The sequence below is a fragment of the Centrocercus urophasianus genome, unplaced genomic scaffold, assembly GCF_019232065.1.
Source record: "Centrocercus urophasianus isolate 14NV4802_14NV808 unplaced genomic scaffold, USGS_Curo_1.0 seq_11, whole genome shotgun sequence".
NCBI classification, from domain to species: domain Eukaryota; kingdom Metazoa; phylum Chordata; class Aves; order Galliformes; family Phasianidae; genus Centrocercus; species Centrocercus urophasianus.
In genome coordinates, this window is record NW_024884253.1 from 70,899,400 (window position 1) to 70,917,643 (window position 18,244).

General features: G+C 37.8%; 1 long non-coding RNA gene across 2 annotated transcripts in view; it reads left to right on the forward strand.

Moving 5' to 3' along the window:
• Positions 1-888: 888 nt before the first annotated feature.
• Positions 889-18,244, forward strand: part of LOC122155007 — a 294,799-nt gene continuing 277,443 nt past the window's right edge. For both annotated transcript variants that reach the window (XR_006167087.1, XR_006167086.1), the window contains exons 1-2: positions 889-1,034; positions 5,039-5,151. This is a non-coding gene — a long non-coding RNA (uncharacterized LOC122155007). The remainder of the gene's footprint in view (positions 1,035-5,038; positions 5,152-18,244) is intronic.

The following is an 18,244-nucleotide window of genomic DNA, read 5'->3' on the forward strand; positions in this document are numbered from 1 at the left end:
TCCTATTTGCAAGAGGAGTCCACGTTATTCATAAAACATGGGATTTTCCTGATGATATAGTGGAGCTGCTAGTACAACTGAGGATGGCAGTTAATGAGCCTCAATGACTCTATATGTTCTAAGCATCTTTGTTGCAAAATGTTAATGGATTTCTTAGATATTTCTTGATTTTTCCTATATTTTTCAAATTTGGCTGAGCTATGTCTTCACATCCTCAGAAGATGTTTTCTCTGGTTTAATGGCCTTATTAATAGCCTGCAAATATGTTGAATTCCCTAACAGCTCCTAGCACAAGCTGCATAAGTACAACTTAAAGAAGCCAAGTCTCTTGCACTAGTTAGAGACTATGGATGTTATTTGTTCCCTGTGATGTTTTTTTTTCCCCAAATTTGAGCTTGAAGTCGTTAGTACCAAACCTAAAGCTTGTCTTTTCTGTGCTCTTTTGCCCTTCCTGCTTTTTGCCTGACATTTAGGTAATGATTAGTTCTTAAACAAAGAAAACAAAAGCCAGAAAGTGAAAATACTTAAAAGCAAGCAAACTGTTTGGTAGAAATACTAGCTAGATTAGGGAGAGAAGTCTATTCCATTCCAGCCAGCGTCTGCAACAAAACACAGTGTTTCTGAGCCCCATTTGTTTTCTGTCAGGACTAATGTAGGCTGCTCCACAAGGGCAAGAATTGGAGTGGTGGGTGCCCAGCTGCCAGGCAGGGCTGTGCCCTCCCTGACAGGGTGCTGTCCCACAGAAAAAGAGCAGATCAGGTAAATAAAGTAAATAAAGTTACATGTGGTCCAGACAGATGAGAAAGTCCAAAGTGTCAAGGTCCCAGGCTCAACTAGGTAGTCAGTCTGTAGGTCAGGATCAGGCAGCTAAATCAGATCTGTGCTTGGCCAAACACAAACATGGCTATAACATATCTGTGATGTAGCCCTAGTGGAGATCAAGGACAAGAGTTACAGGTAACACCCATCCCTGAGGAAAGAGGAGAGCCATCACTGGGCTCTCCCCACAAAGTTTTTTCTTCACAGCAGTTCTGGTAAGCTGAGTGTGTAGCCAGCAAAACTTCTAGGAGTGGGGGGGAGGGAAAGAACTCAGGGCTGTCAGCAAGTGTAAGAGTAAGTAAGTCATTGCTAAAACTTGCTTCCCTATTTTCCCCTAGAATTACAACAATAAAGTTGGTCTCAAATGTGAAGCAATTGCCAGCTCTGGCTGTTTGATTGCCCAAAGATATGATCCAATGTCATTGTTGCCACATGATTAAATGCAGTTTATGGTTTAAATTCCCTGAAACATCACAAAGTTAACTTGAATTTTTTTATATGATCTCACATTTAATCATGTGATGCCATACTTTTTGTTTTTAGGCCCTTCCTCACTCAGTATACAGTATAGATGACTGTATGGTAAGAGATTTTCTGCCAAGTAGATATGCTTTATCTTTATGTTTTTATAAATGAAACACATGAAGAAAGAAGATTTGGACTGATATTTATAATGATTTATAATTTTGATATAGAATTTATCATCTTTATATATGGACTAGCTTCATTTATTGCTGCAAAAATGCAGTGTTGCTTTCATTGTACACAGAGGACATCCAGAGATCAAGAGGAGGGCTCACGGGAAGAGAAAGGTTATTGCTAGGGTAAAGAAGATGGATCCTGCGTAGGAGAATTCTCAGTCGTGACAAGTTTAGCTTACTCCTGTTAACTATAAGCCAGAGTTTCAAAGAAAGTGCTAAACATACCCAGCTGCTACTGAATCCATCAGAAGCTAAGACTTAGGCATGGAAATAGCTGTAAGAATGCAAAGTACTCTCAAAAAAACAGACACTGCTCATATCTGGGTAGTGCAGCTCTATATGCTTTGCTTGCCAGTCTCTAAATTAGGTTAAGCCTCGCTGTCTTTCAAACTCCCGTGTTCCCCCTTTTTCTTGACAACAGAAACATGAAAATAAATTCAGGTGTTACAGTGAACACAACCGCACAAAATTCCACAACAAAGCCAACAGTTACCAATTTAGAGCATGCTCATTTTTTTTCTGCCCATATTATGACAAATGAGTAGATTTTTTTCCAATCCCTGCGTAGCCTGATAATTTGTTGCCAATGGAGATCATGCCACAAATCAGTCCAAGAGCTTTCAGGTCTGTGTTAAATTCATGGAGAGAGCACCTGCTTCTGTCTTTTGACAAAACCAATTAGCTATTTTGTTGTATTCTAGTGGTTGCAGCAGCATTAGGCTTCCTCCATTCTCCTGGCTGGTCTTTTGTGTAACATATTTGCCATTCAGAACATGTTTCCATCTGCCCCCTGCTAATGAGCAAAAATCAGAGCATCCGCTGGCGCCTTCAAAAGAAGGCTTTCGATAAGGTTTACAACCATTACTGCCTGAATTCAGATGAACAGCTTGTGTATGTCTTATACTTTCAGGATCGATTTACTTTGATCTCAAGGTTTGACAACAGCAGTTTAGCTTAACTTTTTATGACCTTGCATTTGTTAAGCTGTAATGTCCTTGAGAACTCCTTGTTATTAAACCTGCTCAAGCTTCACCTTCATTTTTAGATTTCATGATGACAACAAATATTGGTAGGAAATCAAATGCATGTTGAGCATAGCTAATTTAATTGTGTCCTTTAATTCTTCCTACTGCATGAAAACAGAATTTTCATCTGCTTGACATTACACACAACCTTAAATTAGGTCTAATATAACTACCTGTATTTTTCTTACAGTGTACAGCTGCAAATGGACACATCCAATGTTCATAAAGGATTTTTTTTTTTTTTATTTTATAGTATAGTTTCTCTCTTTACAGTTTTCAGAAAATAATTTCTTTCTCTTTATGGGATTTTTCGTTTATTAATTATCCCTTGATTAGGCTGAGTTGTAAATTGGAAAATATTAAGTCCCCAAGGAACACAGAAAGTAAGAAAGAAGATCCTGGTAATTATAGACCTGTTTGTCTCACTTCAGTGCCTGGTAAAATCATGGAGATTGTTCTGGGAATTGCTGAAAAATACCTGAAAAACAATGCAGTTATTGGGCACAGCCAGCAGGTTTTTGTGAGGAGAAAGTCCTGTTTAATGAACTTAATCTCCTTTTATGACAAGATTAGAGACCTAGTTGACCAAAAGAAGCCAGGTGATATAATCTTCTTGGATCAAAACTTTCATTAGTGTTTCTCATTGTTCTGGACAAAATGTCCAGCATACAGCTAGACAAATAAATAGTGCAGGGGGTGAACAGTTGGCTGATGGGTTGGCATAAAGAGTTATAGTAACTGAGGTTACATTAAGCTGCGAGCCATTCACTCATGGGGTTCTATAGGGACCAGTTTTCTTAAATATCTTCATCAGTGACTTGAATACAGGACTTGAATGTATACAAAGTAAGTTGGCAGACAGCGCTAAACTGGGAAGTATTGTTGAGTCTTTCAGGATAGAGAGGCCTCACAGAGAGACCTTGACAAATTGGAGGGTTTGGTGATCACCAAAAACATGAGGTTTAACACGTGCAAAGTCACAAACTCTGCACCTGGGGTGGGGCAAACCTAGACAAGGTTGGGGAAAGAGGCAGCTGGAGGACAGGAAGCTGGAGAGCTTCCCCGAGAAAGAGATCTGGGTGTTCTAATTGATGGCAAGTTGAATATGAACCAGCAGCGTGCCCTGGCAGCCCAGAGAGCCAACCATACCTGGGGTGCACCAGGCCCAGCACTGCCAGCAGGGCAGGGGCAGCAGCTGTCCCCTCTGCAGTGTGCTGTGCAGCCTCACCTCCAGCACTGTGTGCAGGTTGGGTGCACAGTGTAGGAAGCACATCAAGCAATAGAGAGTGTCCAAAGGAGGGCTGTAAGGATGGGGAAAAATCTAAGGAGCAAGAGGAAGGTATGAGGAGCGGCTGGTTTGCTCAGCACAGAGCAGAGGAGCTGAGGGGAGGCCTGATGGCGGCTGCAGCTCCTCACAGGGAGCGCAGGAGCAGCGCTGAGCTCTGCTGTGTGTGACAGCGACAGGGCTGAGGGAACGGCATGGAGCTGCATCAATGGAGGGGTTAGAGACAGGGTCTGCACCAGAGGGTGGTGGGCACCGCCCTGAGTGCTGTGGAGAGCTTAAACAGTGCTCTCACACACAGGGTTTGGACTTTGGGTGGTGCTGAGTGTAGGACTGGAGATCCTTGTGGGTTCCTGCCCACGCAGGTTACTCTGTGATTCTATCATCTTTCTGTTCATGGGCCAGCCAAAAACAGGATTTAGAGATAAAGTTCAAATTAAGGTGTATTATCAAAATTGAAATGATTGAATAAATCAAATCATGTTGCTTGCCCTTATCAAATGAGAATGCAAATGTTGCTGCTAAGGACTCCAAATTTAAAATTCAGTCCTCAAACAAAAATCTTGATTTTTAGTAAACATTTTAAAAAGAGCACAGCACTTAGGAACCCTGTACAAAATAGTACATCAAAAGAAGCTCGTGTATTTACTGATATTGATGAGATATCAGAAGAGCAAGTGCGTACAATGTCATAAGCAAAGAATTTCAGTGTCTGTAAAGTACTGTATCACCATATAGCTGCAGAAATTCTGTTTGTAGCCTCTGAAACTAAGCTTGCTTGGTTTTGGGCAATCAGTTCTGGACTTCAGAGATTGCTTTTTTATCAGGATTTAAAAGCCGTTACCGTAACTTCATTCCTTTCTAGGTGTAACTCTCTCGAGTATTTATGGAGATTACTGAGGCTCTGCAGTATTTGGGTTCACATTTGTGCTTGAATGTTAATATTTCCAAAGTTTGACTTCTGCTTATTTATTTATTTTCCTGGGCCTTGTCCCCAGAGGTCAAATCCCTTCATACATGTTATTGGGAAACTGGAATCCCTTGAAGGTTACTCTGTTGAAGGCACTGAAAAGCAGAAGTCTGGAGGTCAAAGTATGCTTATGGCAGAAAAGAAATGGCAGTGTATTATTCACGAGTTATGTAGGCAGTTTGTACAGTGTTTAAGCAATGTTCTAATTTATTGACGTTAATTAGTGTTTCATTCTTAACAGGGAGACTTGCTTACTTTTATAAGTCTACGTTTTATAAGGAAGAATAAGTGCTATTAAATAAGACTGTCACCATGACTTCGGATCGTATCATGATGTCTCTTGCTGATTCCCAGGTAATATCTAGTCATTTCTTGTGCTGTACAATTCCAAAGCCTGTTTCAACCTCTCACCTTGCAGTAGAGATGAAAACAGACTCACGGACTGCATTCAGTATTAGGCCTTAACTTCTGCTCAGACTTTGATATGTTTCATGACTTTTCCATTTCTTCCTGCATTATTGGCCTTTATAATCTGATAAATGTTCACCTGATAAATGTTTTTTAAAGTTCATTATTAATGTTTACAATTCTGAAGTAATTGATGAAAATTCATATTGTTTTCCTTGGTTTCCAAAATAAGTCATGACCAGGCAACTGAATTATTCCTGTTACATATATTAGTGATGTTAATATGTTTACGCTGAGTATGGATATGCAGTGAAATGAGTATAATATTAAAAAAAAGTTACTTGTTTGCTTAACTTTTGAGCAAAGATCAAGTTTGTTAACTTGTTCGCTCACATTTCCTCTTCTTCTATACTAATCAAATGACATATACTACTACCTGTCAAAACACAAAACTTCCTAGAAAGAATTAAAATTCATTACAAAAAAAAAAAAAAAAAAAAAAAAAGTCCATAAGTTAAGTTTGTTTTGAATTTCTTCAATGTGTTTTTCAAAGCTGAGGCTTCAAAGCTAAGGTAGACACAAAATCTTCGATCAAAATGGTCTGACTGTTTAAACAGCTGTAGCCAAGTTTAATACCAGACCTGTCTGTGTGGTTTGACATTTTTTGTTCTTAAAGTTGTATAAAATATATAACATAGTTACGAAGTTTTCAGAATGTTCTGTTGAGCTGGGGGCTAGATGTGAGGTGCATCAAATGGAGAATGGAGGAGGGTGGGATTTCAGTGCTGCTTGGGGGACCTTCAGTGCATGGTTGAAGGTCCCTGTGCTGCGTTTGTTCATCTTCTAAATAGGACCAGCATATCATCTGGAAAAGTACACTGAGATTTTATATGAAAAAGATTAACAAGAATGTATTGTTTGTTTATTTTCCTAGCCTTTTTTTTTTCTTTTTTTTTTGTCACAGTTTTCTTTATTCTATGCTAAATGAAACTCCTGAATGTTTCTCCTCCTCCCACCTCCTATATGTTGTGATTGAAAGGCTGAGAATTGTGAAAATCTTTCAATCTTGCCTTTACTAAAAAAATTAGCAGAATAGGAACTTGACAGGAATGCAGACCTAACAGCAGAGTAACAAGGCTAATAGGGACAAGCAGCAGGAAGTGAATCGAGGAAGAAAGTCCCTGCTGATGTAAAAGCAGTAATGTGTGTTGATTTGCAGTGAACTCAGGCTCCTGGAATTGATCATAATGGTGTGTTGCACAGAAAAAGAGTGTTGCTGCTTGTGGTGTCAGTCACAGATCTGAAATATTTACATCCTTTAGTACCACATGCTTATTTTTCATCTTTTATACTTTCCACAGAACTGCTATCCAGGATGTAAACATCCAGTTTTGTATGCGTTTTCTATCTCATGTGGCCATAAAAGACCTAGTTACAAATTTGAGGAGTGATGTTCTACTAATTGTTCAGTCAGCACAGTGCAACTGAAACAATGATTAAAGCATGTCTTAAGCTCTTAGTATCTACCCAGAGGTTAAACAACCTTGCTATTTGCCAATGTGAAAATAGCTATTTCTCTGAAGGCCATTTGAGCAAAAAAACCCTTTTATTGGGTCTGATCCCATAGCTCAAAACTGCCTCATTTATTCCCTGAATGACTTAAAATATTCCCTGACATCTCCAGTGTCCACTGAAGATGGAGCTAGCAAAAACAGTTCTTTTACATTACAGACAGTAGCATATTGTCAAACTAGAGAGGGAGAGTAAAATAGAGCTGCATTATTTGTTAGTTTCTAAAGATGCAATTTGACTTCTTTCTGTGGAACTGTGTCAATAGATACCCGTGTGGGATGCATGGTTTGCAATCAGTGGAATGGCTTGTAATCAGTGGCAGAAGTTATAAGGAATTCCCACTGAATTGCTTTTGTAGAAAATAATTTACTAAAACAGATCTCAGGTGAGAAGTCTGGAGTCTTGCTGGAGAATTTTGGTTTTGTTCAAAACTCAGTACCAGACCTTTGCCTGAGGGCTCAACTGTAATGGTGAATCTGGTCATAACATCAAGTAAGAGAAGTCAGGAGTTTGGGATAGGAACAACCGTAGAATATTATCAGAAGCCCAAAGGATTTCTCTGGATAGACCGTTATGCACACATTTTTGAAAGGGTGTACTTATGAGAAGGGAGCTTCTGCAGTTTATGCCAAAGTCTTCGAGCCTTAATAGGAATGTTTGTCTCAACTTTAAAAAGTTTCAGAGTTAGTTTAAGAGTATGTAAATGTTTCTGATGTTTTGATTGTAATTAAAACCTTTTAATGTAGTTTCATTCAAACAAGTGAAAGAAATGGTGAAGACAACATTCAGCAAAATAACATCAGTAACTGATCGAGGAAAGCCTAAGTTTAGAGACACCATTGTAACAAGCTTTCTCCAATTATTATTTTGGCTTACAATATTTTTAGTTACAGGAAGATAAAAAAAAAGTGGCTTCCATTATCTCTTGCAATGACACAAAGGGAAGCATGGAGAGAGACTATTTTTTTAATCGCTGCAGGGAGTAACATATCTTTTGATTCAGTAGTCAGGGACAAACTAATGTTAAACAATTGGCAATAGCTAAGTAAATGCCTTTTCTGAGCTTGACTGTGAACTTTCACCACATGCTGGAAATACACTCCAGAGATGTATTCTGTCTCTTACGGCTCTGTGCTGTACTGTTACTTCTTCAGTGCTGAAACAACTAAATGCATGGAATAAACAAAGCATATTAATAGCTAAAATAAATAAAATATTTATTTCTTTTCTTCAATGAGTAAATAAGTTCACACTCACTATGGAGTGTCCTATGAACAGCTCATAGAACATAAACATGGGGGGGAGGGGGTTACGTCTTGGCTTTATTTTTGCAGTTTCCTTTATGTATCTACTAAGTCCTATCTGTTTTATCGAAGATGTTTTTCAAGGTAAAAGAAAGAGAGATTCTCCTGTGTTATCAGTAGGGAGATGTTGCAAGTAAGCATTCAGGTACAGAATTGAGAACTGATTTTGTTTGATGATGTTTTATGTGTCATTATTTGGTGAGAAATATGGGAATAGAGATCAGCCAGTCCATGGTTAGAGAGGAATTCTGTTCTGGGACAGAAATGTTAAGGATTTTATGCTACATGGCTTAGTGTCAGATTCGAAAAGTATTTAGAGGCAGAAAGATATAAGAAGTCCCTTAATCCTCATTGAAATAAACTGAAAGAGAGTCCTAGGAATATATGGCAACTCCCATAGGGGTGATTCCCTTGCCTTGAATGACCTAGATGGTTAATTTCTTTTGCAAAGTTACTTGGGCAGTTAAAAGCCCTACTACTTGGACCACATTTTTCGAGATGTTTAGCTAAATATCTTGAGCTGTAGTTGAGTCACTTTGAAAGATACAGTGCTTTTATGCAAAATGGGCTGTGTTTATTAAAGGAAAGGCTGGGTTATCTAGAGAAACATGGACCTCAACATGTTTATGGAATTACTCACCAGGATAGGCTTATATTGGTTGTGTCCCTAAAAAAGAAAGAAAGAAATCTGGAAAATAGGGAACACTGTTTCAACAGCTTGAAACAATTTAGGCTGTCAGGTATGCCGTGCTCATTGGCCTATCGAGTTTTTGGATGGAAACTCCAAAAAACAAATGTAGTAAAAATCTGTGTACTATGCAAAGCAACAAATCTGCTGGATTGCCATCTGATAATACTCTATATGATAGTATATAAATTATTAGTCTTAAGGCATTTTTAAAAAAATTATTTGTATGACAAGGTTGTTAATGGTCATTTTGAGGAGTCGGGAGAGGGTGACTGCTTTATTAGGGAGATTAGCTTAACAAAAATCAAATTCTAGATGGCAGGAACTGGTTAATTTAGTTTGACAAACAAAAGCAAAATATTTACAGTGGTTTGGACCTTTGGAGTATTTTGTTTCTATTTACATAGTTTGACTACAGTAGATATTGTCTCCAAGCAGAAACCAGACTATACTGTGTGAACAGTGAGTTGCCAAATAGTTGATAATAGATAACTGACTGCTGCAGACTTGCCTGACACATTCACTAGACTGTACCTTTGGAATGAAATTCTTGATCTAGTGCTTTGGAGGTGTCTTATTTACACTGAAAGGGTGATTGCACAGCTACACAATGACTTGGCTGGTGGTTTTAAGGGAAGGTGGGAAGAATTTGGACATGAAATAATCGAATCAGGGAATTATCAATAATAAAAATTATCAACTTGGAAGTGCTATACTAGCACTGCCTATGCTGAGGACTTTTCTACAAAAGTAAAATATATTGGTAGCCTTAAAGGCAAGTATTTTGTGCTTTTTTTTTTTTCTTTTTTTTTTTTCTTTTTGAGAAGTACATCCCTGTAGTCCATAAAAAGGAAAGAAGAAATCAGTTTTCTATTTCACCTAGAATGAGGTTGATTCTTTTGATCTTGGGAGAGATATAACACTGTTAGAAGCTGGGAAAGTCATTTAACTGCTGTTTTTTACTACATTAGTTACATAGAGTCATGTAATCATAGAATATCCCAAGTTTAAAGAACATACAAGGATTGTTGAGTCCAAAAATTCAGCAGAGCAAAACCAATGCAAGAGTGAGGTCAACCGTTTAAAAGACACTGACATGTTTCATAATGCAGGTACATTTCTTGAGAAATCATGCTTGGTTAAATTATGCTTTTCTACAATAGTAATTTCCATTAATTTTCTTCACCTATTGATTTAACCATCAAATGAAGAATAGAAACTGTAACTGGAAAATCAAAATAAACATCTATCAAAATTTGCATTAAGGTTTTGTAAATGATAGGTCAATAATAGACCCTGCATATTTTTAATAATGTGCCATTAGAGACTCCTAGAAATCCATGCATAATTTATAACAATGTATTGCTTATAACCACATATAGCATATACTGTCAATGTCTGTGACATGCTTGGGTCTGCTATTAAAAGTCTCTTAGCTATTCATGAACTTTTTGTAAATGGGATGATAAATAATACATGCCCAAACCTTTTCTTTATTCTCACTGACTTCATCTTCATCATCAGCCAATTACTCACTATTGTAACTGCTATTCCTTTTCTGCAAATAGATTCTAGACCCTTCCAGTACTGTGTAGCTTGGTTTTAGTAGGAAGTTTGTTTAGAGACAGCTTGTACATTTCCTGCTATACTAAGATGGTCCTAGTCCTCAGATGAAGTGTTTCTGTGAAATCAAATTTATCATCACTTTTCTTCTGCATTGTGGGATGGTGTGTAACTATAAATACTATTCTAGTCACTGCAATGTGGCTGGTAGAGTTCTTCCCAACATTGATATTTTGTGCATATCCATGAGAAGATACTTACCATCATCATTCTCCAAAAATCATGACCAAAAATCATTATCTTCCAACTAGCATTGAAATCATTCAGTATAGACAATTTATGCTGTTTTCCTGCTTTTTGCTTATTTTTGACAGTCTTTGTGTAGTGAGGTTTTCTTCCTGACCTTGCCTTTCTTCCCTCTGTTATCCTTAACATAAGCAGCACCGTCCCTTCCACGTTCCTCTGCTGATTGCCTCTTCTAGTTTTTATCCCCAGCTTGTACTTTCAAATCCCAGAAGCTGAAGAAATGCTGCTATTACCCCTCCACCCCTCAAAATAAAAATAAAATAAAAGAGACCCTGCCTTGAAGCAGCTTCAGTAGTGAGATTTACTGTGAAAATGAGAATGAGGGCTCACATTCAGTTTATGCTGAAGTCCTTGTTGGGCAACAGAAGTGACATTTAATCCGTCAAACTGGATTATCTTCCATCTGCTAGTTACTGGTAAAAGGGTCAACAGATCATTGGAACATCCTGAGGAAGGTAATTTCTCAAAGAAGAAATTATCTTCAATGCTAAATCCCAGACCGAACAATTTTTTGTTTTATTTTTTAATTTATTTTTATATTTTACTTGGGGTAGTTATAGCAAAACATCATAAAGTATGAATAGCCAATCTGCTCACACTCATTTAAACTTTGGTTTTGCTGCTGCTCAAATTAAATTAGTTTCACTCCTAAATCCCATACAAAGAATTGTGCCATTCCCCAGTCTTTCAGAAGAACACAGTGCTCTGACAATGTCCACAGGTAAAAATCATGGTGCCCAGTTCAGATGTTACTGCTTTGATGTGTTGCTCTGCTTCTTTGCCGTGAATTGCTGTTCCTAACGTGGAGTCAATAGAAAGAGATTTCTGTTCACAATTCTGATGTTCTGGTATAAAATTGTCACTGTGGATGAACCTGCTTTCACAGGTGGTTCAAGCAAAATTCCAGAGGTGACTTAAGTACAGACACAATCATTTTCAGCTGCATTTTGCCTTGGGCAATAGCACAGACAGCTGGAAATAACAGTGCTTAGCTGCCACCATTAGGTGCATGGTCTGCCCTTGGTCTAGTGTATGTCCTTGCAGCTTCAATTCTGTCTTAAAATCTCCTTCTTTCTTAGATATATAGAGGCCATACATCCTCCTTTTAATTCCAGAATATGACCTTCGAAATCAAGGTTGTACATTCTGCTTTGAAGAACGATTAGGAGATGCAGCTGTGGGATAGATTTTGCCTATTTTACTCATTACTTCTGTAGAATAAGTCTCAGATTTAGGAGTTTGGAAGTGTGAGACTCTTGTTACATCAAATAAAGGCCTGGACTCTGTGATATGGTTGTGGTATCCAGCTCATGAAGTCCGATGTATAGTCAAGGTAACAGGGAGGCATAGTAGTTGTGTGGGATACAGGTTTAGTTTATCTGTGGAGGTTTACTTTTTCTGGCCTGAAAATATACAAGGCAAATCTGTGAGCTAGCTGTTCCATTGAAGAACAACCAACTTCTATTTCTTGATGTGTTTTTAAAATAGCATGCATTACCGTCTTTGTTAATTTTCTCCGAAAATAAGGAAGTTTATGTTGTAAGGGGGCTTCTAATGAAAGTTCTGGAGAGCAGAGATTTTAGCAGCGGTCACAAGAAGCCTCGACTGGCCTTGGCTTTGAGAGTCTTTGCCTTTGGGTTCCTCTTCACATGCATCAGAGAGGCTCTGTGGCTGTTTCATTCGTCAGTGCACTTTCCCTAAAAAGTCTGCTAAACATTTGCTGTCTGTATTTCTTCTTCTTTCCTGCTCCCTCTCTTTATACTTAGGCTTTTAAGATGAATGTGAAAATTGTCAGAGAGGAAACAGAAATAACATTTGTGTTAACTGTAAGAATTAGCTAAGGTGACTGATCCAATACTCCTTCTTTATGCATCAGCTGAAGTTTGTTTACTATATATCTCAGCCAAACGTGAATGTATGAAATACATACCAAGTAATGATTAGGAAACGAGTTGCAAAATGGAAACATGTCTTTGAATAATTGGAAATCAGATTTAGTTATTAACTGTCCATTTATTGTGAATTATTATATTATTACTAGTAACAGGTGTACAAAAAAATGGTTTAGTTAAACTAGATTGAATGATCTTCATTATCACATTTTATGTACACAGACCTACACTTTTTATTTCAAATTCAATTTATTATCAAATTATTTCAAATCTGCCTTTTGCACATTTTCAGGAGATGATGTGCTGTTTAAATGGTGGGATTCCTCTTAAAACCAGTATGAGTTTTACAACTGACACAATGAATACGTCTAAACTTTGTGAAATGTGTTGTATGAACAAATCTTTCTTTAAAAAATTCTTTTTTTAGTGAAAAACTCACCATAGAAGATTTTGAAACATGAAATGCACCAAACCCTAAATATTTAACACTACTAGCATGTCCAAATAGCTGAAGGCTTATACCAGGAGCGATGTTAGCAGGCACGTTTTACTTAGCCTTGCATTATTACTTAGAGTAGATAGGGACAACTGAGCTTTAAAATAGTTTAAATACAATTGTCATCGTATCTCTCACAATATGCTCTTCAGTATCCATAAGTTCCATCAGTATACTAGCATTAGACATTTGTTATTAGCAGTCTTGGTTTTGAACAGATGGCAAAAAAGAAGTAACAGTGGGACCAAGTATTCATTGCAACTGATAATAGTTACATTGCAACAAATTTCACATAAAATAGTTCACAAATGTCAGAACAGACATAGCACTGTTAGAGTAGCAAATCAGGAAAAAGATAAGAACGCCCATTATTCCCAACTGTTTCTAGATTTATTAGAGAATTAATGTGAAATATTGCTCTTCTGCTTTCCTTTCAGGCAGGCTTGTGCTGAACAGGCTGTACTCTATCCTTGCTCTGGTGGGCACAGAATGCCTTATGGCTTCTAACGTATGGTTGGATGGCCACTGCGATTTCTTTAGTAAAGCTGAGCGAAAGCTCATGAACAGGATAAAGTTCATGATTTTATTGGTGCTGAGACTTTGCGATACTTATTTAAAAATGGCACAGAGCAGAGCAAAAGTAGGTGCACTGTGCCTTATTCTGAGATACAGCTGGCCTGAACCAGAGTGTGGCTCAGATGCTTGATGGTTTAGTTACTTCATTAGCTAGCAGAATTGCTTAAAGATCTATTAAACTATTTTGTAGTGCTCTGATGTATGACTTCAGGATTAATATCTACAGTGACATTTCTTTAGTATTAAGTCAGATTGCCCAGCAGCAGTTCCATATTGCAGACTTCTGCTCCAGAGAAATCTCAAGGCAGTACTGGAAGAAACTCTGATTTACTTTGTAAATAGGCTTAGAGATGATCGTTAGAATTTATCTTTTTTTGTGTGTGTGTATAAACCAAATGTATTTCTAATTCAGGGAAGTCTAAATAATAAATAGTGAGAACACATCACAGCTGAACCTTCCTAGTGGCTTCAGCCTCCAGAGACAAGCTTCTGTGGGAGAAACAAAAACATGGTGTTATTTACCCTGAAAGCTGACACAGCACTCTTTTTACTTCTAGGCTTAATGTGAACTTAAGCATTTGTGGTTTACTGAAATAAAATAGGTCAAGGATTAAAACATAATTAATTACACATATTTTCTGTAGTGCATCCCCAAACCCTGTGGTTGAAAGAATTCCATTAGGTATAGACACCATTTTTCTGGCTTCAGACTTCTGTTTTGTCAACAGAGAGTACATGCAGTTCCTCAGATCTCTGGATTGATGATGCACATTTGCCCTATCTTCACCTGCTCTGTCTATTGAGATGCATTTTCTTTATCTGTTTTGTGACAGATACATAATTGTCTTTAACATATTATTCCTCAGAACTGAAAGCAAGTTTTGTACGTGTTACTGTACTTCCCTAAAAACAGCTAAATCAGCCTATAACAACACATTTATTGCAGTTGAATGCAAGAGGCTTGTAAGCATTTGAAGGTGAGATTGTTTCTCACAGACACTGTCCCAAAAGAGGGAACAGTTGCATAGTAGCATAAATATGCTCCCTTGCAATTTTCTGCTTCTCAGTGTGCTTGCTGCACTGCAAGAAGATTTCAGGGCAGGGGAGGTACCTAAAATCTCCCTCTCCAACTAAGCACCACAAACTGCATGAGCGTGCAGCCCAGGCTGTGCTCCACTAAGTGACTGATGAGGCTCTCAGCACTTTCACAAGGGCGGCACTTTGACCTCCTGCAAACACAGCCAGCCCGATGCCGGTCAGCTCATCTACTGCCCACTAAGTGGATCTGCTGACTCTGTGCCAAGAGCAGAAACTGGGGAGCTGGCAGACAGCACCCCTCTCAGCCTAGTCTCAAGTCAGGAGGATGCCCTGGGGAACTGAGGCTCATTCCTGCCCAACTCTGCCCAAGCACAGCTACTTCTCTCTCACACAGAGCAAAGGCATTCAGTTGTTTATTAACTGTGGTATGCATAATGCCAATATGTGTACATCTGTGCCTATATGAGCCCTTCTGTTTATGCTTTGCAGTTACCCAGTCCTTGGGGCTCTTTGATGCACACACAAGAACACATCTTTACTTGTGCTGCCTGGGGCTGTTGCTCAGCCTGGCATGTACAAAAGACTCCTTTCAGTGAATGGCTTCCAGGCCTTGCTGGTTTTTGCAGAGCTAAATGAGTGCCATAAAATTATCTCTAGTGTTCTGCCCCCTCTACTCAGCGGAGATGATCAAAAACTGTTTCCAAAATGTAACTTCTTGTCATCAATGTGTTGAATTTTTGGAACATTTCAACTGGCTCCACTACTGAGTTCTCATCTGTTGTAATTTCTCCTCCTGGGCAGGAGAAAACCAAAAGGCCAGCCTTTGGACTGGGAGCCAATGGATTAATTTTGTTTTCCAAGTGTCAAATGTTACAAGACAAAGAGATTTTGTAATAGTGCTGGACTTCTCATAGCTTTACGAACAGCTTCACTTATTAAAATTATTATTTCCACAACTCATCTAGAGAATTAAGAGCTCTAGTTTGCTCTGTCTAAACAGAAACCTCACTGCTAGAGAAATGATCTTGTGAAACAGCTCCAAGCTCTTAGTTCCTATTTTTACCACTAAATTTGCCTGCAGCTGCCAGTTTGAATTACTTCCATCCTTTCTGTGCTCAGAACAACGAAGGGAGTAGAGAAAAGAGAAAAAAGAGAATCTGTAGAGATTTTGATTCTTTAAGAAGTAACAAGGGTTTTCATCTCTGAAAACTGGTAAGCAAATGGACAGAACAATAGATATTTTCCTGCATTTGTCCTTGTTGGTTCCTTCCTTTACCTCATGTAACCAAATGGCTCATAACCATTACACTATAAATTCATAGACTATCCAGGACAAAATTACAACTTAGTTTCCAGCAGCAATCTTATTTGACTCTTATGCATCGTTGAGTTTTGCAAGGTCAAAGAGTTTGCAATTTGTAAAAAAAAAAACCTTTCCACATCCATATTTAAGAATTCAAAAACAAAGCTTGGGTTTATAAATCTAACAGTTATGCTTTTAGTGATTTGTGTGATGAATAAAAGGTACAGCACAGAATGGCATGGGGCAAACACTATAGTTTTGATTTATAGAGTCTGATGTGTGTTGACCTCACTCTGTCTACAAAGCAAAGGAGTGTGGGCTTGTCTCTTCATATCGCTTATATTACAGTGATCAGTCTACTGTAATTTTTATCTGTTTTCTGAGAAATAGGCACTCTGGTGTTTCTCATTTCTTAATCCTCTGTGACCTAAAAGATTGTGTTGAAATAACTGAGTACCGATTGAGAACTTGACGATTATATTTGAAAGAAAATGCATTTTATTATATATTATTCACAGTAAAAAAAAAAAAGAGAGAGAGAGAGAGAAAGGAAAATGCAGTGGAATTTCAGGAGTTTTACAGCAATGTTCTCTCAAGCTTCATCATGCCATTTATTAAATTTGATTCCTGCATTTTCCCAACTGTGCAACAGAAAGAGAATGGATTTAAGGTTCTGTCCCATGATGCATTCACATTTAAGGATTTTCGATAACTGCTATTTTTTTCTCCAAATTCCACTCATGTGACTATGCTAAAAATAACTCTGCCTGTGATTTCTGGCTTTGTAGATTTTCTATATTTAGGGTAAGAGGATGAGGTAGGGGCTTGGAGTAAAACTGATTACTCAGTGGAGAGTGTCTCTCTCAGTAAATCTCATTTAAAGAAATAGATACTAAATGACAGAATTAACTCGAACTAATACTGGTTTTTCACAACCTAATAACGTGTTCTATATTCAAACAGACTAGGAAAAGTAGATCTCTTCAGAATCCTTTGAAATTCTCATTAATTCTATTTTAAATATGTAAATTTAGATGAAAGGTAGAAATAGGAAACTGTTTACCACATACATTTATCTTCTATTCCTTGGACATTTAAGTAATGTTTAAGGCAAAAAGTAGATTCTCCATCACCAAGGAAACAAGTCGACTTATACCAATAGTGTGAACATGTTGAAGTGGAAAGTAGCATCTTTTTCATGATGCTTAGGGTTGGGGATGTTGTTTAGTTACTGGTAGTTTTACAAAATGAGGCAATGGAAAAAAAAATGATGTTAATGAGCCTTTTAAAATCTGTAAAAAGAAGGGCTGTGTGGATGAGTGCCTGGGAACATTAATGCAAAAGGAACAAGACACAGCAGGCAATGTGAAGAAGTGAAGAAAATAAAATATCACCTGGTGAGAAACAGATTTACCAACAAACAGCCAAGTGATTTCAGATAGGGAGAATTTTGCTTTCTTAAGTTCCTCTGAACTGACCGTCAACCTGAGGCTTTGCATTTTTTACGTGGTTGAGTTCTTGCCACTAAATTAATAATAGCTGAGACCAGGCAGAAGCATGTCTGAGGGTTAAATGAGAAGACAGTCTGCTGGACAAAATATATCTGCTCCCAGTGGATAGTCGATGGAAGACTATTGATCTGAGTTGGGAAGAATCCGTCTCCTCTTTTAGACAAAAGATTTTTTTGATCCCAGCAATTAGCTTTTCATAGGATACTGGCATGTACTGGGAAAAATGTAAACACTAGAGCTCTTGCACATGCCTGGTGTAATATAAAGGGTCTTACTATGAATGAAAAGCATAGACATGCATGTTTGTTTTACTAGTAACTTTTGTATTTTTATACTGAGATACCCTCCTGGTGGATAATATCAATTCTCAAATAAAACTCCAGTGTGGATTTTTCTAGACATACAGAACCAATGAATTTTGAATATTACGAAAACTAAAGGAAGATGTACATTTATTTATATATATATGTACATGTACAAACACACATAAAACATGAAATACATTGTGTTGTGATTCCTCTATTATCAGTATCTGCCAAAGCTTGTCTGTCACCTCTTGTGTTGCTTCAGAAGACAATTATCAGAGAAAGTAGCACAGCCTTGGAATCAAATGGTCTTTATGATCATTCACTTGTGATGAAGCTCAGCTGAATATTGAATCAATTTTTTCTTTTTTTGCACTTTGCTATTATGTATGCTTCAAAACAGTAAATCTAGATTGTCTGCAGAAACTGGAGGTCTGGGAATGGCAGTTGTGCTTGAAATCCGTTGGCATATCCACACAGGCTTT